The following is a 22,417-nucleotide window of genomic DNA, read 5'->3' as shown; positions in this document are numbered from 1 at the left end:
GGTGCTGGCCTTCGGCCTTCCCGCCTTGAGGACGACGACAGAGATGTGGCAATGAGTGATGCCCAGGATGTTCCTCGCGTACGATACGATCCCTATGTGGTGCGACCCGACCGCCGGGGCGATAGCTGGCATGATCGAGACCGCATTCACGTTACTGTGCGGAGACACAGAGTTCCTCCACAGAGAGCAGGGGCCGGCACCGGCCAGGACGGGACCTCGAAGAGCTGGTTTAAGATTACGATTCCTTACGGCAGGAAATATGACAAGTCATGGCTCCTGAGTAGGATTCGGAGCAAGTGCAGTGTCCCTTTCACCCCCATTGACTTTCGCTACGAAAACACACGGGCCCAGTTCTTTGTTGAGGATGCCGCTACCGCCTCTGCATTGGAGGCTGTCAACGCTAAGATTTTGGATCAGGAGAACCGAAGGCTCTCTATCATCGTCAACTCCTCTCCTCCGCCACTTCCTGTACACAATGAACTGAAGCCAGAGCAGGTGGAGCAGCTGAAGCTGATCATGAGCAAACGGTACGATGGCTCCCAAAAAGCGCTTGACCTCCAGGGCCTCCGTTCAGACCCAGACCTGGTGGCCCAGAACATCGATGTTGTCCTCAGTCGTAGAATCTGGATGGCAGCCACCCTGCAAATCATTGGGGAAAACCTCCCTGAGCTCTTGTCCTTGAACTTGAGTAATAACAAGCTCTATAGGCTGGATGACATGTCCAGCATTGTGCAGAAAGCACCCAACCTGAAGGTCCTAAGCCTCTCCGGAAATGAGTTGAGATCTGAGCGGGAACTGGACAAGGTAAAAGGGCTGAAGCTAGAGGAAGTGTGGCTCGTAGGAAACCCCCTGAGCGACGCCTTCCGCGATCAGTCCGCCTACGTCAGCGCCATTCGTGAACGCTTTCCCAAAGTATTGCGCCTGGATGGCCATGAGTTGCCCCCACCAATCGCCTTTGACCTTGAAGCCCCCACGGCGTTACCGCCCTGCAAGGGAAGCTATCTTGGAACAGAGACGCTGAAGAATCTGGTCGTGCACTTCTTGCAGCAGTACTATGCCATTTATGACTCTGGAAACCGGCAGCGGCTCCTGGACGCCTACCACGATGGAGCCTGCTGCTCCCTGAGCATCCCTTTCACCCCCCGGAACCCTTCCCGAAGCAGCCTGGCCGAGTACTTCAAGGATAGCAGGAACGTGAAGAAACTGAAAGACCCGGCCCTGCGGTTTCGCCTGCTGAAGCACACACGGCTCAGCGTCGTTGCCTTCCTCAACGAGTTGCCCAGAACTCAGCACGACGTCAGTTCCTTTGTGGTAGACATAAGCGCCCAAACCCACACATTGCTGTGTTTTTCTGTCAACGGGGTCTTCAAGGAAGTGGATGGAAAGCCTCGGGACTCTTTGCGAGCCTTCACGCGGACGTTCGTCGCTGTTCCAGCCAGCAATTCAGGGCTGTGCATTGTAAACGACGAGCTGTTTGTGCGGAACGCCAGCTCCGATGAGATCCCGAGAGCTTTCGCCATGCCTGCGCCCGCGCCCTCCTCCAGCCCAGCGCCCGCCCTCTCCCCGCAGCAGCAAGAAGTGCTGCAGGTCTTCTCCACACAGTCCGGCATGAACCTCGAATGGTCCCACAAGTGCCTTCAGGACAACAACTGGGACTACACCAGATCCGCGCAGGCCTTTACTCATCTCAAGGCCAAGGGTGAAATTCCAGAGGTGGCGTTCATGAAGTGATCCCTAGTCCCGGAAAAAGCCCCCCTGCAAGTAGTCCTTGGATACTGATGTCGCCTTGTCGAGGTTGTCGTCTCCTCTCTCTGCCCTGCCCGAGGCCACCCTGTGACTGAGACCCAGGAAGGAGGGTTGCTGGCTCACTGGCGCCGGGAAGCCAGAGGTGACTTTGTAGAACTGACACGAAACTACCCGAAGGACTGAGGTGCTTTGCATACTTAACCCCAGAACCCCCCGCCCCAGTCCCCACTGACCCCGACTTTTTCAGATAAAAGAGTGATATTGTAAAAAGAAATAAAATAAAATAAAAGCAAAAACAAACAAACAAACAAACAAACAGACGAATAAATAAATAACTAAATAAAATAAAGAGGAAGTGAGGTCAGTATGTAATTCAGTCACGCCAAACATTCAGATTCGCAGAATCCTGACACCATAGAACATCACGACCAAAGTCAGGAGCTGACACGGTTGGTCGAATGATAGGTACATATAACGTGGCCAGGAACACCAGGAGATGGCCGACAGTTATATTCTACACACTTCTGAATACTGCACGAAAGGTGCTCAGGCTATTCACCTGCTAAATGGCAATGCGAAAACAAGGCGCAGAAGGTTTCTTAGAAATATCAATGCAGTCAGTGTCAGAACAAATAAAAAGGTGTTGGCATCTCTACGGGTGTGCATAAGCCTTTACACCCGAAACTTCAATTTCAAACAAAAACTGGAGGAAATGCTAATGACGATATAGATACGGCTCCCTTGACGAGAAAAAAAGATGTGAGGTGTTGTGCATCCAAAACAAGTCGCTTATCAAAACATTTTTTGCAAGCGTCCTGAAGTGTTTATGCCTCCAGCGCTGCAAGATTGTTTGCTATGACTGCTAAGATGTTTTGCAAAGCCAGCTGTTGGAGGTTCTAACTAACGCTAAAGACATTTTGTGTTTTGCTTTTGAAAGAAATATTCATGTGTGTTGTTTGAAAAAAAGAAAACCATTCTTTGTTTTCATATTTAATTTCTAGATTGTAACTGAAAATAAGAAGATCATGTATATTGTTATATAAGTATAATAAATGCAAATGTGCAGGGTTTTGTCTTGTTTTTTGCATCTCAGCACATACTAGCAATGAAGTCCCTCTCGGGTACATAATACCGACGCTGTACCTCTGACCGCAACCTCTGCGGGCTTCAGTACAGCTTTGCTTTCTGCCCAGAGATTTAGCTTTCACCACAGATGCACAGGTGCCGCTCCCAAGTGTAGCTGACTTCAAGCCCAGATTCGAGCCTCACTTAATGGAGAACCAACGAACAAATGAAAAGAAAAACGAAAACCAAAAAACAAAACTGGTGCCTAAAGAGGCTTCCCACTGGTCCCCACCCCTTGGGTGGCCAGTTCTACAAAGCATGCGTACACCTCTCACAGGTGGTCCCAGTGTCTCACAGAAGCCGCCTCGATATGTCCTTGTTTCTATTTCCTTCCTTCTGCTACCCGCTGCCTCCCAGGATGACCTCCCTGACACACTACCTGCCTGCCCTGAGACCTCATCTCAGACTTCTTCCCAGGGAGCCCGAATTACAGCATGGCTCAATGGGATGCCCACAGTACAAAGGTGAATCTCACGAGCCACAGGGTCAAAGGCATGTGATGTATAACTTCGCATTGTAGGAACACTTGTCATAGCTTGGGAGGTTACAGGTGGCCTACCTGTACACACAGACGAGGAGTAAGGAAGGAACTCTCTTGTGAGCAAAACACATTCAAGGTCAGTGGGCTGCATTCTCCCACAGTGAGGAGATGGATGTATTGAGCCCCTAGGGCATTGGAACTGGGTTGCCAGAGATCTACAGTTACAATAGTCACATCCCTGCTGCATCAGAGAGCTCTAGGGGGCCCTTAGACAAGACGCAACTCAGCCCAAAGGAGTCAACGTTCCTCTAATCCCCACGGAGCTCTGATGAAAGCCATCTCTTTAGGTCACCCAACTCAGCTTCTTCTTAGCTTATTTTCATTAAAGAAATGACCAGGTTTCTCCAGACAGTAGCCACCATCTTGGCCTCGGCTTCCTCTTTTGTAAAAGAAGGACTGGAACTCCTTAAAGAGCTGCTTCTTCTTCTTCTGCTTTTAAATTTGAGTCTTGGCTCTGAATTTTTTTAAAACAGTTTATTGATTTATTTATTTAATTTATTTCTTTTTAGAGAGGGGAAAGGAGAAAGAGAGGGAAAGAAACATCACTGTGTGGTTGCCTATCACGAGCCCACCACAACTGGGGAACTGACGTGCAACCTAGTCATGTACCCTGCCTGGGAATCAAACCAGCGACACTTGGTTCGCAGGCTGATGCTCAGTCCACTGAGCCACAGCAGCCAGGGCTGAGACCTCCTTCCTTTTGAGGAGGCAGAGTATGAGAGAACCTGCAGAGGGGCCCGTGCCCCCATTGCCACCGGGCACGGCATACCCCGGCCGCCTGCAGCCCTGGTGTGGGAGGCGGCCTTCTCTATCAGCCCAAGCCCTGGCAAGCCATTCTGGGGCCCTCTCGGCCCTACGTGTCCTTCAGGGTTTGAGCTGAGGGCTGGCTTGTCTACACCCACCACCCCCTCTCTTCTTACATCTCACATTCTGAGGGGCAGCATAAGCAGCTGTAAGCCCTCTTTTAGGGGGCACAGTTGGAGGAGAGTCAGGTGCCCATCACCGGGAGGTGGACACGGAAGATGCGGGTGCTCACCAGGAACACCCAGCAGATAGCAGCAATGAGCTGGCTGAACACCCAGCAACCTGCTGAAGCCCTGGATGGAGTACAAGCGGAGGCTGCGCCAAGATACCGCACCTGTGCGCCTACATACACCCTACGCACCGAGGGCCTGGAGGCAGGAGATGGGTAGAGAAGGGGAGGATGGAGGAGTACTGAAAAGAATCACTTGAGAGGGGCCCAAGGATGCTTGAGTAGGATGAAGAGAACTTGACTCCAAGGTAATGAAGTCATGAAGCCTCCTTAACTTGTGATCTCACTTCAGTGCAAATGAGACTCTCCCGGGAGCAGCTGGGATCTTAAAAGCGTGGGTGGGGTGAGCGTGGGCGGGGTAAGCCTCAAGCTCGATGTCAATCAAACGCGAGAAGCCACAAGGTGACACACACCACTCCCAGGTGCCCAGGCTTAGCTACCGAGAGAAGGTGAGCTTAGAAGAAAGCTGCTATAGCAGAACGTCGTGCCCGGAGGAAGTGGCGGCTCTCGGTCCTGCAGGCGGAGCGCCGTTGCTATTTTTCTGAAGCTCCTCTCGGCCACTTGCCGAGACACCCCGCCGCCAAAATTCCTCGAATTGTGATGAAGGGGGGCATGTGGAGGAATACCGAGGATGAAATTCTGAAAGCAGCTGTTATGAAATATGGGAAAAATCAGTGGTCTAGGGTTGCTTCATTGCTGCCTAGGAAATCGGCAAAGCAGTGCAAAGCCAGATGGTGTGAGCGGCTGGATCCAAGCGTTAAGAAAACAGAATGGGGCGAGAGACGCAGGCGGCCTGGAGCATGGCGGGTACGGGCCTGGTGGCTGGAGAGGTGGTGGTGGATGCGCTGCCGTATTTTGACCAAGGTTACGAGGCGCCTGGTGTGCGAGAAGCGGCTGCGGCGCTGGTGGAGGAGGAAACTCGCAGGTACCGACCCACTAAGAACTACCTGAGCTCCCTGACAGCGCCGGATTATTCCGCTTTTGAGACCGACATAATGAGAAATGAGTTTGAAAGACTGGCTGCCGGACAACCAATTGAATTGCTCAGCATGAAACGATATGAACTCCAGCTCCTTCTTCAGGTCAGAAAAATGACATCACTGCCTGGCAAGAGTGTGTAAACAATTCTATGGACCAGTTAGAGCACCAAGCGGTTCGAATCGAGAATCTGGAGCCAATGTCGCAGCACGGGTGCAACGCCTGGAAAGCGTACAATGAAAATCGAGTTCATATGATTGAACGGGCACAGAAAGAGCTCCAGAAGTTAAGGAAACATATTCAAGATTTAAACTGGCAGCGGAAGAACATGCAACTCACAGCTGGATCTAAGTTAAGGGAAACGGAGTCAAATTGGGTGTCCCTGGTCAGTAAGAATTATGAGATTGAAAGGACTGTTGTGCAGTTAGAAAATGAAGTCTTTCAAATGAAGCAGCAGCACGGAGAGGCCAACAAAGAAAACATCCGACAGGACTTCTGAAGAGACTAAGGAATTCGGTTGATAGAAAGGAAGGCAGGTTGGGCTTTTACAGAAGCTCAGACTGGTCTGTGAAGGACAACATCTTACGGAAATCGTCAGTGGCGTTTAGAAACCGTACAAAGGGGACCGTTATATTCTCTTTGTACATTAGCAAAATACAAAATTTCAAGTTGGTATATTTTTGCCATTAAAAAAATCTCGAGACTTTCAAAATAATACAACTTTAGAATACTGTATCATAGAATTAATTTTGAGTCACTTGGACCATATTTTGTATTCAAGAGATCTTTGTTGAAAATCTTCAACATGTACAAGAAGTTGGAAACTTTGGGTTTATATATTTTTCAAATAAAGATAGTTCTACACAAATTCTTGATGACCAGTCAAAACCTAAGAAAAAAAAAAAATAACAGAATGGTCCAGAGAAGAAGAGGAAAGACTCTTGCATTTGGCCAAGAGGAAGCGAGACTTCTGTTACAGAGCCCCTGGGCTGCTCCAATTGAAAACAAACCCACGGGCCCTTTAGTTAGGGGTCCGATTGCCCGCCGCCAAAATTATAACTCTGAGTATTACAGTTGAGTGAAAAGAAAATTGTTTATTTAACAGGTACACATATCCTTGCCTTCCGTCTACCAAACCTAGCCAGTTTTGCGGGGGGAGGGGTCGGAAACACCGTTTCCCTCCTTCTTAGGCACCGTTCATCTTTACCAGCAGCCGCCAGTCACTCCATCTGATTGGGGAGGTCCTTTCTGTGCTGTGGTGCCCTCCAGCTCTCAATGTAGGGCCACCTGGATTCTCAGCCTCCTTGCAAACCGTTCTTCTTTCTGTGAGCCGCGTGGATCTCCTCTCCTTCTCCAGAGCACCTCTGCGAACACTCACCAGCGAGGGAGACAGCCCCAGAGCGTGCCCCCATCCCCACCCCCCGCCCTACAGTGTTCGCAGCTGCCTACATATCCCTGAGTGCGTCCTCTGACGCAGTGGGTGTTGCCAATAGTTCTGACCATTGGCAGAACCCCACGTAGGCTCTGTGTGCTTTCCATACCGTGCCCTGGTTCAAGACCCCTCCCATCCACCTGAGGCCTTGGAAGCATCCAAGCAAGTTTGCATAAGCAAAGACACCAGCCACCGGCCTCAGGCGTGTGGAGGCATTCTGAAAGCCGCTTATTTCTCCCCATCACCCAGCCGCAAACTCCGGGCAGTTTTGGACTCCCCTGTTTCTGTAACAACTCGACCTGGGGTACCTGGGCGTTCGGACGTCTGGTGGCGTTTCGGCCTGCGCCTGAGCCCGACCCGCTTCTCTCTGTGCCATGGCGGACGGGGGCAAGTCCTACAGCGAGCACGATGATCGCGTCAGTTTCCCTCGAAGAAGAAAGAAAGGCCAGGGTCCTTCCCGGTGGAAGTGTGGCGAGGGGAACCGTAGGCCTGGAAGAGGAGGTGCTGGCCTTCGGCCTTCCCGCCTTGAGGACGACGACAGAGATGTGGCAATGAGTGATGCCCAGGATGTTCCTCGCGTACGATACGATCCCTATGTGGTGCGACCCGACCGCCGGGGCGATAGCTGGCATGATCGAGACCGCATTCACGTTACTGTGCGGAGACACAGAGTTCCTCCACAGAGAGCAGGGGCCGGCACCGGCCAGGACGGGACCTCGAAGAGCTGGTTTAAGATTACGATTCCTTACGGCAGGAAATATGACAAGTCATGGCTCCTGAGTAGGATTCGGAGCAAGTGCAGTGTCCCTTTCACCCCCATTGACTTTCGCTACGAAAACACACGGGCCCAGTTCTTTGTTGAGGATGCCGCTACCGCCTCTGCATTGGAGGCTGTCAACGCTAAGATTTTGGATCAGGAGAACCGAAGGCTCTCTATCATCGTCAACTCCTCTCCTCCGCCACTTCCTGTACACAATGAACTGAAGCCAGAGCAGGTGGAGCAGCTGAAGCTGATCATGAGCAAACGGTACGATGGCTCCCAAAAAGCGCTTGACCTCCAGGGCCTCCGTTCAGACCCAGACCTGGTGGCCCAGAACATCGATGTTGTCCTCAGTCGTAGAATCTGGATGGCAGCCACCCTGCAAATCATTGGGGAAAACCTCCCTGAGCTCTTGTCCTTGAACTTGAGTAATAACAAGCTCTATAGGCTGGATGACATGTCCAGCATTGTGCAGAAAGCACCCAACCTGAAGGTCCTAAGCCTCTCCGGAAATGAGTTGAGATCTGAGCGGGAACTGGACAAGGTAAAAGGGCTGAAGCTAGAGGAAGTGTGGCTCGTAGGAAACCCCCTGAGCGACGCCTTCCGCGATCAGTCCGCCTACGTCAGCGCCATTCGTGAACGCTTTCCCAAAGTATTGCGCCTGGATGGCCATGAGTTGCCCCCACCAATCGCCTTTGACCTTGAAGCCCCCACGGCGTTACCGCCCTGCAAGGGAAGCTATCTTGGAACAGAGACGCTGAAGAATCTGGTCCTGCACTTCTTGCAGCAGTACTATGCCATTTATGACTCTGGAAACCGGCAGCGGCTCCTGGACGCCTACCACGATGGAGCCTGCTGCTCCCTGAGCATCCCTTTCACCCCCCGGAACCCTTCCCGAAGCAGCCTGGCCGAGTACTTCAAGGATAGCAGGAACGTGAAGAAACTGAAAGACCCGGCCCTGCGGTTTCGCCTGCTGAAGCACACACGGCTCAGCGTCGTTGCCTTCCTCAACGAGTTGCCCAGAACTCAGCACGACGTCAGTTCCTTTGTGGTAGACATAAGCGCCCAAACCCACACATTGCTGTGTTTTTCTGTCAACGGGGTCTTCAAGGAAGTGGATGGAAAGCCTCGGGACTCTTTGCGAGCCTTCACGCGGACGTTCGTCGCTGTTCCAGCCAGCAATTCAGGGCTGTGCATTGTAAACGACGAGCTGTTTGTGCGGAACGCCAGCTCCGATGAGATCCCGAGAGCTTTCGCCATGCCTGCGCCCGCGCCCTCCTCCAGCCCAGCGCCCGCCCTCTCCCCGCAGCAGCAAGAAGTGCTGCAGGTCTTCTCCACACAGTCCGGCATGAACCTCGAATGGTCCCACAAGTGCCTTCAGGACAACAACTGGGACTACACCAGATCCGCGCAGGCCTTTACTCATCTCAAGGCCAAGGGTGAAATTCCAGAGGTGGCGTTCATGAAGTGATCCCTAGTCCCGGAAAAAGCCCCCCTGCAAGTAGTCCTTGGATACTGATGTCGCCTTGTCGAGGTTGTCGTCTCCTCTCTCTGCCCTGCCCGAGGCCACCCTGTGACTGAGACCCAGGAAGGAGGGTTGCTGGCTCACTGGCGCCGGGAAGCCAGAGGTGACTTTGTAGAACTGACACGAAACTACCCGAAGGACTGAGGTGCTTTGCATACTTAACCCCAGAACCCCCCGCCCCAGTCCCCACTGACCCCGACTTTTTCAGATAAAAGAGTGATATTGTAAAAAGAAATAAAATAAAATAAAAGCAAAAACAAACAAACAAACAAACAAACAGACGAATAAATAAATAACTAAATAAAATAAAGAGGAAGTGAGGTCAGTATGTAATTCAGTCACGCCAAACATTCAGATTCGCAGAATCCTGACACCATAGAACATCACGACCAAAGTCAGGAGCTGACACGGTTGGTCGAATGATAGGTACATATAACGTGGCCAGGAACACCAGGAGATGGCCGACAGTTATATTCTACACACTTCTGAATACTGCACGAAAGGTGCTCAGGCTATTCACCTGCTAAATGGCAATGCGAAAACAAGGCGCAGAAGGTTTCTTAGAAATATCAATGCAGTCAGTGTCAGAACAAATAAAAAGGTGTTGGCATCTCTACGGGTGTGCATAAGCCTTTACACCCGAAACTTCAATTTCAAACAAAAACTGGAGGAAATGCTAATGACGATATAGATACGGCTCCCTTGACGAGAAAAAAAGATGTGAGGTGTTGTGCATCCAAAACAAGTCGCTTATCAAAACATTTTTTGCAAGCGTCCTGAAGTGTTTATGCCTCCAGCGCTGCAAGATTGTTTGCTATGACTGCTAAGATGTTTTGCAAAGCCAGCTGTTGGAGGTTCTAACTAACGCTAAAGACATTTTGTGTTTTGCTTTTGAAAGAAATATTCATGTGTGTTGTTTGAAAAAAAGAAAACCATTCTTTGTTTTCATATTTAATTTCTAGATTGTAACTGAAAATAAGAAAATCATGTATATTGTTATATAAGTATAATAAATGCAAATGTGCAGGGTTTTGTCTTGTTTTTTGCATCTCAGCACATACTAGCAATGAAGTCCCTCTCGGGTACATAATACCGACGCTGTACCTCTGACCGCAACCTCTGCGGGCTTCAGTACAGCTTTGCTTTCTGCCCAGAGATTTAGCTTTCACCACAGATGCACAGGTGCCGCTCCCAAGTGTAGCTGACTTCAAGCCCAGATTCGAGCCTCACTTAATGGAGAACCAACGAACAAATGAAAAGAAAAACGAAAACCAAAAAACAAAACTGGTGCCTAAAGAGGCTTCCCACTGGTCCCCACCCCTTGGGTGGCCAGTTCTACAAAGCATGCGTACACCTCTCACAGGTGGTCCCAGTGTCTCACAGAAGCCGCCTCGATATGTCCTTGTTTCTATTTCCTTCCTTCTGCTACCCGCTGCCTCCCAGGATGACCTCCCTGACACACTACCTGCCTGCCCTGAGACCTCATCTCAGACTTCTTCCCAGGGAGCCCGAATTACAGCATGGCTCAATGGGATGCCCACAGTACAAAGGTGAATCTCACGAGCCACAGGGTCAAAGGCATGTGATGTATAACTTCGCATTGTAGGAACACTTGTCATAGCTTGGGAGGTTACAGGTGGCCTACCTGTACACACAGACGAGGAGTAAGGAAGGAACTCTCTTGTGAGCAAAACACATTCAAGGTCAGTGGGCTGCATTCTCCCACAGTGAGGAGATGGATGTATTGAGCCCCTAGGGCATTGGAACTGGGTTGCCAGAGATCTACAGTTACAATAGTCACATCCCTGCTGCATCAGAGAGCTCTAGGGGGCCCTTAGACAAGACGCAACTCAGCCCAAAGGAGTCAACGTTCCTCTAATCCCCACGGAGCTCTGATGAAAGCCATCTCTTTAGGTCACCCAACTCAGCTTCTTCTTAGCTTATTTTCATTAAAGAAATGACCAGGTTTCTCCAGACAGTAGCCACCATCTTGGCCTCGGCTTCCTCTTTTGTAAAAGAAGGACTGGAACTCCTTAAAGAGCTGCTTCTTCTTCTTCTGCTTTTAAATTTGAGTCTTGGCTCTGAATTTTTTTAAAACAGTTTATTGATTTATTTATTTAATTTATTTCTTTTTAGAGAGGGGAAAGGAGAAAGAGAGGGAAAGAAACATCACTGTGTGGTTGCCTATCACGAGCCCACCACAACTGGGGAACTGACGTGCAACCTAGTCATGTACCCTGCCTGGGAATCAAACCAGCGACACTTGGTTCGCAGGCTGATGCTCAGTCCACTGAGCCACAGCAGCCAGGGCTGAGACCTCCTTCCTTTTGAGGAGGCAGAGTATGAGAGAACCTGCAGAGGGGCCCGTGCCCCCATTGCCACCGGGCACGGCATACCCCGGCCGCCTGCAGCCCTGGTGTGGGAGGCGGCCTTCTCTATCAGCCCAAGCCCTGGCAAGCCATTCTGGGGCCCTCTCGGCCCTACGTGTCCTTCAGGGTTTGAGCTGAGGGCTGGCTTGTCTACACCCACCACCCCCTCTCTTCTTACATCTCACATTCTGAGGGGCAGCATAAGCAGCTGTAAGCCCTCTTTTAGGGGGCACAGTTGGAGGAGAGTCAGGTGCCCATCACCGGGAGGTGGACACGGAAGATGCGGGTGCTCACCAGGAACACCCAGCAGATAGCAGCAATGAGCTGGCTGAACACCCAGCAACCTGCTGAAGCCCTGGATGGAGTACAAGCGGAGGCTGCGCCAAGATACCGCACCTGTGCGCCTACATACACCCTACGCACCGAGGGCCTGGAGGCAGGAGATGGGTAGAGAAGGGGAGGATGGAGGAGTACTGAAAAGAATCACTTGAGAGGGGCCCAAGGATGCTTGAGTAGGATGAAGAGAACTTGACTCCAAGGTAATGAAGTCATGAAGCCTCCTTAACTTGTGATCTCACTTCAGTGCAAATGAGACTCTCCCGGGAGCAGCTGGGATCTTAAAAGCGTGGGTGGGGTGAGCGTGGGCGGGGTAAGCCTCAAGCTCGATGTCAATCAAACGCGAGAAGCCACAAGGTGACACACACCACTCCCAGGTGCCCAGGCTTAGCTACCGAGAGAAGGTGAGCTTAGAAGAAAGCTGCTATAGCAGAACGTCGTGCCCGGAGGAAGTGGCGGCTCTCGGTCCTGCAGGCGGAGCGCCGTTGCTATTTTTCTGAAGCTCCTCTCGGCCACTTGCCGAGACACCCCGCCGCCAAAATTCCTCGAATTGTGATGAAGGGGGGCATGTGGAGGAATACCGAGGATGAAATTCTGAAAGCAGCTGTTATGAAATATGGGAAAAATCAGTGGTCTAGGGTTGCTTCATTGCTGCCTAGGAAATCGGCAAAGCAGTGCAAAGCCAGATGGTGTGAGCGGCTGGATCCAAGCGTTAAGAAAACAGAATGGGGCGAGAGACGCAGGCGGCCTGGAGCATGGCGGGTACGGGCCTGGTGGCTGGAGAGGTGGTGGTGGATGCGCTGCCGTATTTTGACCAAGGTTACGAGGCGCCTGGTGTGCGAGAAGCGGCTGCGGCGCTGGTGGAGGAGGAAACTCGCAGGTACCGACCCACTAAGAACTACCTGAGCTCCCTGACAGCGCCGGATTATTCCGCTTTTGAGACCGACATAATGAGAAATGAGTTTGAAAGACTGGCTGCCGGACAACCAATTGAATTGCTCAGCATGAAACGATATGAACTCCAGCTCCTTCTTCAGGTCAGAAAAATGACATCACTGCCTGGCAAGAGTGTGTAAACAATTCTATGGACCAGTTAGAGCACCAAGCGGTTCGAATCGAGAATCTGGAGCCAATGTCGCAGCACGGGTGCAACGCCTGGAAAGCGTACAATGAAAATCGAGTTCATATGATTGAACGGGCACAGAAAGAGCTCCAGAAGTTAAGGAAACATATTCAAGATTTAAACTGGCAGCGGAAGAACATGCAACTCACAGCTGGATCTAAGTTAAGGGAAACGGAGTCAAATTGGGTGTCCCTGGTCAGTAAGAATTATGAGATTGAAAGGACTGTTGTGCAGTTAGAAAATGAAGTCTTTCAAATGAAGCAGCAGCACGGAGAGGCCAACAAAGAAAACATCCGACAGGACTTCTGAAGAGACTAAGGAATTCGGTTGATAGAAAGGAAGGCAGGTTGGGCTTTTACAGAAGCTCAGACTGGTCTGTGAAGGACAACATCTTACGGAAATCGTCAGTGGCGTTTAGAAACCGTACAAAGGGGACCGTTATATTCTCTTTGTACATTAGCAAAATACAAAATTTCAAGTTGGTATATTTTTGCCATTAAAAAAATCTCGAGACTTTCAAAATAATACAACTTTAGAATACTGTATCATAGAATTAATTTTGAGTCACTTGGACCATATTTTGTATTCAAGAGATCTTTGTTGAAAATCTTCAACATGTACAAGAAGTTGGAAACTTTGGGTTTATATATTTTTCAAATAAAGATAGTTCTACACAAATTCTTGATGACCAGTCAAAACCTAAGAAAAAAAAAAAATAACAGAATGGTCCAGAGAAGAAGAGGAAAGACTCTTGCATTTGGCCAAGAGGAAGCGAGACTTCTGTTACAGAGCCCCTGGGCTGCTCCAATTGAAAACAAACCCACGGGCCCTTTAGTTAGGGGTCCGATTGCCCGCCGCCAAAATTATAACTCTGAGTATTACAGTTGAGTGAAAAGAAAATTGTTTATTTAACAGGTACACATATCCTTGCCTTCCGTCTACCAAACCTAGCCAGTTTTGCGGGGGGAGGGGTCGGAAACACCGTTTCCCTCCTTCTTAGGCACCGTTCATCTTTACCAGCAGCCGCCAGTCACTCCATCTGATTGGGGAGGTCCTTTCTGTGCTGTGGTGCCCTCCAGCTCTCAATGTAGGGCCACCTGGATTCTCAGCCTCCTTGCAAACCGTTCTTCTTTCTGTGAGCCGCGTGGATCTCCTCTCCTTCTCCAGAGCACCTCTGCGAACACTCACCAGCGAGGGAGACAGCCCCAGAGCGTGCCCCCATCCCCACCCCCCGCCCTACAGTGTTCGCAGCTGCCTACATATCCCTGAGTGCGTCCTCTGACGCAGTGGGTGTTGCCAATAGTTCTGACCATTGGCAGAACCCCACGTAGGCTCTGTGTGCTTTCCATACCGTGCCCTGGTTCAAGACCCCTCCCATCCACCTGAGGCCTTGGAAGCATCCAAGCAAGTTTGCATAAGCAAAGACACCAGCCACCGGCCTCAGGCGTGTGGAGGCATTCTGAAAGCCGCTTATTTCTCCCCATCACCCAGCCGCAAACTCCGGGCAGTTTTGGACTCCCCTGTTTCTGTAACAACTCGACCTGGGGTACCTGGGCGTTCGGACGTCTGGTGGCGTTTCGGCCTGCGCCTGAGCCCGACCCGCTTCTCTCTGTGCCATGGCGGACGGGGGCAAGTCCTACAGCGAGCACGATGATCGCGTCAGTTTCCCTCGAAGAAGAAAGAAAGGCCAGGGTCCTTCCCGGTGGAAGTGTGGCGAGGGGAACCGTAGGCCTGGAAGAGGAGGTGCTGGCCTTCGGCCTTCCCGCCTTGAGGACGACGACAGAGATGTGGCAATGAGTGATGCCCAGGATGTTCCTCGCGTACGATACGATCCCTATGTGGTGCGACCCGACCGCCGGGGCGATAGCTGGCATGATCGAGACCGCATTCACGTTACTGTGCGGAGACACAGAGTTCCTCCACAGAGAGCAGGGGCCGGCACCGGCCAGGACGGGACCTCGAAGAGCTGGTTTAAGATTACGATTCCTTACGGCAGGAAATATGACAAGTCATGGCTCCTGAGTAGGATTCGGAGCAAGTGCAGTGTCCCTTTCACCCCCATTGACTTTCGCTACGAAAACACACGGGCCCAGTTCTTTGTTGAGGATGCCGCTACCGCCTCTGCATTGGAGGCTGTCAACGCTAAGATTTTGGATCAGGAGAACCGAAGGCTCTCTATCATCGTCAACTCCTCTCCTCCGCCACTTCCTGTACACAATGAACTGAAGCCAGAGCAGGTGGAGCAGCTGAAGCTGATCATGAGCAAACGGTACGATGGCTCCCAAAAAGCGCTTGACCTCCAGGGCCTCCGTTCAGACCCAGACCTGGTGGCCCAGAACATCGATGTTGTCCTCAGTCGTAGAATCTGGATGGCAGCCACCCTGCAAATCATTGGGGAAAACCTCCCTGAGCTCTTGTCCTTGAACTTGAGTAATAACAAGCTCTATAGGCTGGATGACATGTCCAGCATTGTGCAGAAAGCACCCAACCTGAAGGTCCTAAGCCTCTCCGGAAATGAGTTGAGATCTGAGCGGGAACTGGACAAGGTAAAAGGGCTGAAGCTAGAGGAAGTGTGGCTCGTAGGAAACCCCCTGAGCGACGCCTTCCGCGATCAGTCCGCCTACGTCAGCGCCATTCGTGAACGCTTTCCCAAAGTATTGCGCCTGGATGGCCATGAGTTGCCCCCACCAATCGCCTTTGACCTTGAAGCCCCCACGGCGTTACCGCCCTGCAAGGGAAGCTATCTTGGAACAGAGACGCTGAAGAATCTGGTCCTGCACTTCTTGCAGCAGTACTATGCCATTTATGACTCTGGAAACCGGCAGCGGCTCCTGGACGCCTACCACGATGGAGCCTGCTGCTCCCTGAGCATCCCTTTCACCCCCCGGAACCCTTCCCGAAGCAGCCTGGCCGAGTACTTCAAGGATAGCAGGAACGTGAAGAAACTGAAAGACCCGGCCCTGCGGTTTCGCCTGCTGAAGCACACACGGCTCAGCGTCGTTGCCTTCCTCAACGAGTTGCCCAGAACTCAGCACGACGTCAGTTCCTTTGTGGTAGACATAAGCGCCCAAACCCACACATTGCTGTGTTTTTCTGTCAACGGGGTCTTCAAGGAAGTGGATGGAAAGCCTCGGGACTCTTTGCGAGCCTTCACGCGGACGTTCGTCGCTGTTCCAGCCAGCAATTCAGGGCTGTGCATTGTAAACGACGAGCTGTTTGTGCGGAACGCCAGCTCCGATGAGATCCCGAGAGCTTTCGCCATGCCTGCGCCCGCGCCCTCCTCCAGCCCAGCGCCCGCCCTCTCCCCGCAGCAGCAAGAAGTGCTGCAGGTCTTCTCCACACAGTCCGGCATGAACCTCGAATGGTCCCACAAGTGCCTTCAGGACAACAACTGGGACTACACCAGATCCGCGCAGGCCTTTACTCATCTCAAGGCCAAGGGTGAAATTCCAGAGGTGGCGTTCATGAAGTGATCCCTAGTCCCGGAAAAAGCCCCCCTGCAAGTAGTCCTTGGATACTGATGTCGCCTTGTCGAGGTTGTCGTCTCCTCTCTCTGCCCTGCCCGAGGCCACCCTGTGACTGAGACCCAGGAAGGAGGGTTGCTGGCTCACTGGCGCCGGGAAGCCAGAGGTGACTTTGTAGAACTGACACGAAACTACCCGAAGGACTGAGGTGCTTTGCATACTTAACCCCAGAACCCCCCGCCCCAGTCCCCACTGACCCCGACTTTTTCAGATAAAAGAGTGATATTGTAAAAAGAAATAAAATAAAATAAAAGCAAAAACAAACAAACAAACAAACAAACAGACGAATAAATAAATAACTAAATAAAATAAAGAGGAAGTGAGGTCAGTATGTAATTCAGTCACGCCAAACATTCAGATTCGCAGAATCCTGACACCATAGAACATCACGACCAAAGTCAGGAGCTGACACGGTTGGTCGAATGATAGGTACATATAACGTGGCCAGGAACACCAGGAGATGGCCGACAGTTATATTCTACACACTTCTGAATACTGCACGAAAGGTGCTCAGGCTATTCACCTGCTAAATGGCAATGCGAAAACAAGGCGCAGAAGGTTTCTTAGAAATATCAATGCAGTCAGTGTCAGAACAAATAAAAAGGTGTTGGCATCTCTACGGGTGTGCATAAGCCTTTACACCCGAAACTTCAATTTCAAACAAAAACTGGAGGAAATGCTAATGACGATATAGATACGGCTCCCTTGACGAGAAAAAAAGATGTGAGGTGTTGTGCATCCAAAACAAGTCGCTTATCAAAACATTTTTTGCAAGCGTCCTGAAGTGTTTATGCCTCCAGCGCTGCAAGATTGTTTGCTATGACTGCTAAGATGTTTTGCAAAGCCAGCTGTTGGAGGTTCTAACTAACGCTAAAGACATTTTGTGTTTTGCTTTTGAAAGAAATATTCATGTGTGTTGTTTGAAAAAAAGAAAACCATTCTTTGTTTTCATATTTAATTTCTAGATTGTAACTGAAAATAAGAAAATCATGTATATTGTTATATAAGTATAATAAATGCAAATGTGCAGGGTTTTGTCTTGTTTTTTGCATCTCAGCACATACTAGCAATGAAGTCCCTCTCGGGTACATAATACCGACGCTGTACCTCTGACCGCAACCTCTGCGGGCTTCAGTACAGCTTTGCTTTCTGCCCAGAGATTTAGCTTTCACCACAGATGCACAGGTGCCGCTCCCAAGTGTAGCTGACTTCAAGCCCAGATTCGAGCCTCACTTAATGGAGAACCAACGAACAAATGAAAAGAAAAACGAAAACCAAAAAACAAAACTGGTGCCTAAAGAGGCTTCCCACTGGTCCCCACCCCTTGGGTGGCCAGTTCTACAAAGCATGCGTACACCTCTCACAGGTGGTCCCAGTGTCTCACAGAAGCCGCCTCGATATGTCCTTGTTTCTATTTCCTTCCTTCTGCTACCCGCTGCCTCCCAGGATGACCTCCCTGACACACTACCTGCCTGCCCTGAGACCTCATCTCAGACTTCTTCCCAGGGAGCCCGAATTACAGCATGGCTCAATGGGATGCCCACAGTACAAAGGTGAATCTCACGAGCCACAGGGTCAAAGGCATGTGATGTATAACTTCGCATTGTAGGAACACTTGTCATAGCTTGGGAGGTTACAGGTGGCCTACCTGTACACACAGACGAGGAGTAAGGAAGGAACTCTCTTGTGAGCAAAACACATTCAAGGTCAGTGGGCTGCATTCTCCCACAGTGAGGAGATGGATGTATTGAGCCCCTAGGGCATTGGAACTGGGTTGCCAGAGATCTACAGTTACAATAGTCACATCCCTGCTGCATCAGAGAGCTCTAGGGGGCCCTTAGACAAGACGCAACTCAGCCCAAAGGAGTCAACGTTCCTCTAATCCCCACGGAGCTCTGATGAAAGCCATCTCTTTAGGTCACCCAACTCAGCTTCTTCTTAGCTTATTTTCATTAAAGAAATGACCAGGTTTCTCCAGACAGTAGCCACCATCTTGGCCTCGGCTTCCTCTTTTGTAAAAGAAGGACTGGAACTCCTTAAAGAGCTGCTTCTTCTTCTTCTGCTTTTAAATTTGAGTCTTGGCTCTGAATTTTTTTAAAACAGTTTATTGATTTATTTATTTAATTTATTTCTTTTTAGAGAGGGGAAAGGAGAAAGAGAGGGAAAGAAACATCACTGTGTGGTTGCCTATCACGAGCCCACCACAACTGGGGAACTGACGTGCAACCTAGTCATGTACCCTGCCTGGGAATCAAACCAGCGACACTTGGTTCGCAGGCTGATGCTCAATCCACTGAGCCACAGCAGCCAGGGCTGAGACCTCCTTCCTTTTGAGGAGGCAGAGTATGAGAGAACCTGCAGAGGGGCCCGTGCCCCCATTGCCACCGGGCACGGCATACCCCGGCCGCCTGCAGCCCTGGTGTGGGAGGCGGCCTTCTCTATCAGCCCAAGCCCTGGCAAGCCATTCTGGGGCCCTCTCGGCCCTACGTGTCCTTCAGGGTTTGAGCTGAGGGCTGGCTTGTCTACACCCACCACCCCCTCTCTTCTTACATCTCACATTCTGAGGGGCAGCATAAGCAGCTGTAAGCCCTCTTTTAGGGGGCACAGTTGGAGGAGAGTCAGGTGCCCATCACCGGGAGGTGGACACGGAAGATGCGGGTGCTCACCAGGAACACCCAGCAGATAGCAGCAATGAGCTGGCTGAACACCCAGCAACCTGCTGAAGCCCTGGATGGAGTACAAGCGGAGGCTGCGCCAAGATACCGCACCTGTGCGCCTACATACACCCTACGCACCGAGGGCCTGGAGGCAGGAGATGGGTAGAGAAGGGGAGGATGGAGGAGTACTGAAAAGAATCACTTGAGAGGGGCCCAAGGATGCTTGAGTAGGATGAAGAGAACTTGACTCCAAGGTAATGAAGTCATGAAGCCTCCTTAACTTGTGATCTCACTTCAGTGCAAATGAGACTCTCCCGGGAGCAGCTGGGATCTTAAAAGCGTGGGTGGGGTGAGCGTGGGCGGGGTAAGCCTCAAGCTCGATGTCAATCAAACGCGAGAAGCCACAAGGTGACACACACCACTCCCAGGTGCCCAGGCTTAGCTACCGAGAGAAGGTGAGCTTAGAAGAAAGCTGCTATAGCAGAACGTCGTGCCCGGAGGAAGTGGCGGCTCTCGGTCCTGCAGGCGGAGCGCCGTTGCTATTTTTCTGAAGCTCCTCTCGGCCACTTGCCGAGACACCCCGCCGCCAAAATTCCTCGAATTGTGATGAAGGGGGGCATGTGGAGGAATACCGAGGATGAAATTCTGAAAGCAGCTGTTATGAAATATGGGAAAAATCAGTGGTCTAGGGTTGCTTCATTGCTGCCTAGGAAATCGGCAAAGCAGTGCAAAGCCAGATGGTGTGAGCGGCTGGATCCAAGCGTTAAGAAAACAGAATGGGGCGAGAGACGCAGGCGGCCTGGAGCATGGCGGGTACGGGCCTGGTGGCTGGAGAGGTGGTGGTGGATGCGCTGCCGTATTTTGACCAAGGTTACGAGGCGCCTGGTGTGCGAGAAGCGGCTGCGGCGCTGGTGGAGGAGGAAACTCGCAGGTACCGACCCACTAAGAACTACCTGAGCTCCCTGACAGCGCCGGATTATTCCGCTTTTGAGACCGACATAATGAGAAATGAGTTTGAAAGACTGGCTGCCGGACAACCAATTGAATTGCTCAGCATGAAACGATATGAACTCCAGCTCCTTCTTCAGGTCAGAAAAATGACATCACTGCCTGGCAAGAGTGTGTAAACAATTCTATGGACCAGTTAGAGCACCAAGCGGTTCGAATCGAGAATCTGGAGCCAATGTCGCAGCACGGGTGCAACGCCTGGAAAGCGTACAATGAAAATCGAGTTCATATGATTGAACGGGCACAGAAAGAGCTCCAGAAGTTAAGGAAACATATTCAAGATTTAAACTGGCAGCGGAAGAACATGCAACTCACAGCTGGATCTAAGTTAAGGGAAACGGAGTCAAATTGGGTGTCCCTGGTCAGTAAGAATTATGAGATTGAAAGGACTGTTGTGCAGTTAGAAAATGAAGTCTTTCAAATGAAGCAGCAGCACGGAGAGGCCAACAAAGAAAACATCCGACAGGACTTCTGAAGAGACTGAGGAATTCGGTTGATAGAAAGGAAGGCAGGTTGGGCTTTTACAGAAGCTCAGACTGGTCTGTGAAGGACAACATCTTACGGAAATCGTCAGTGGCGTTTAGAAACCGTACAAAGGGGACCGTTATATTCTCTTTGTACATTAGCAAAATACAAAATTTCAAGTTGGTATATTTTTGCCATTAAAAAAATCTCGAGACTTTCAAAATAATACAACTTTAGAATACTGTATCATAGAATTAATTTTGAGTCACTTGGACCATATTTTGTATTCAAGAGATCTTTGTTGAAAATCTTCAACATGTACAAGAAGTTGGAAACTTTGGGTTTATATATTTTTCAAATAAAGATAGTTCTACACAAATTCTTGATGACCAGTCAAAACCTAAGAAAAAAAAAAAATAACAGAATGGTCCAGAGAAGAAGAGGAAAGACTCTTGCATTTGGCCAAGAGGAAGCGAGACTTCTGTTACAGAGCCCCTGGGCTGCTCCAATTGAAAACAAACCCACGGGCCCTTTAGTTAGGGGTCCGATTGCCCGCCGCCAAAATTATAACTCTGAGTATTACAGTTGAGTGAAAAGAAAATTGTTTATTTAACAGGTACACATATCCTTGCCTTCCGTCTACCAAACCTAGCCAGTTTTGCGGGGGGAGGGGTCGGAAACACCGTTTCCCTCCTTCTTAGGCACCGTTCATCTTTACCAGCAGCCGCCAGTCACTCCATCTGATTGGGGAGGTCCTTTCTGTGCTGTGGTGCCCTCCAGCTCTCAATGTAGGGCCACCTGGATTCTCAGCCTCCTTGCAAACCGTTCTTCTTTCTGTGAGCCGCGTGGATCTCCTCTCCTTCTCCAGAGCACCTCTGCGAACACTCACCAGCGAGGGAGACAGCCCCAGAGCGTGCCCCCATCCCCACCCCCCGCCCTACAGTGTTCGCAGCTGCCTACATATCCCTGAGTGCGTCCTCTGACGCAGTGGGTGTTGCCAATAGTTCTGACCATTGGCAGAACCCCACGTAGGCTCTGTGTGCTTTCCATACCGTGCCCTGGTTCAAGACCCCTCCCATCCACCTGAGGCCTTGGAAGCATCCAAGCAAGTTTGCATAAGCAAAGACACCAGCCACCGGCCTCAGGCGTGTGGAGGCATTCTGAAAGCCGCTTATTTCTCCCCATCACCCAGCCGCAAACTCCGGGCAGTTTTGGACTCCCCTGTTTCTGTAACAACTCGACCTGGGGTACCTGGGCGTTCGGACGTCTGGTGGCGTTTCGGCCTGCGCCTGAGCCCGACCCGCTTCTCTCTGTGCCATGGCGGACGGGGGCAAGTCCTACAGCGAGCACGATGATCGCGTCAGTTTCCCTCGAAGAAGAAAGAAAGGCCAGGGTCCTTCCCGGTGGAAGTGTGGCGAGGGGAACCGTAGGCCTGGAAGAGGAGGTGCTGGCCTTCGGCCTTCCCGCCTTGAGGACGACGACAGAGATGTGGCAATGAGTGATGCCCAGGATGTTCCTCGCGTACGATACGATCCCTATGTGGTGCGACCCGACCGCCGGGGCGATAGCTGGCATGATCGAGACCGCATTCACGTTACTGTGCGGAGACACAGAGTTCCTCCACAGAGAGCAGGGGCCGGCACCGGCCAGGACGGGACCTCGAAGAGCTGGTTTAAGATTACGATTCCTTACGGCAGGAAATATGACAAGTCATGGCTCCTGAGTAGGATTCGGAGCAAGTGCAGTGTCCCTTTCACCCCCATTGACTTTCGCTACGAAAACACACGGGCCCAGT

This window comes from Furipterus horrens, unplaced genomic scaffold (genome assembly GCF_987537825.1).
Source record: "Furipterus horrens unplaced genomic scaffold, mFurHor1.1.pri manual_scaffold_24, whole genome shotgun sequence".
Lineage (NCBI taxonomy): Eukaryota > Metazoa > Chordata > Mammalia > Chiroptera > Furipteridae > Furipterus > Furipterus horrens.
The sequence above is the reverse complement of the archived record's forward strand: the minus strand, read 5'-3'. Positions refer to the sequence as shown.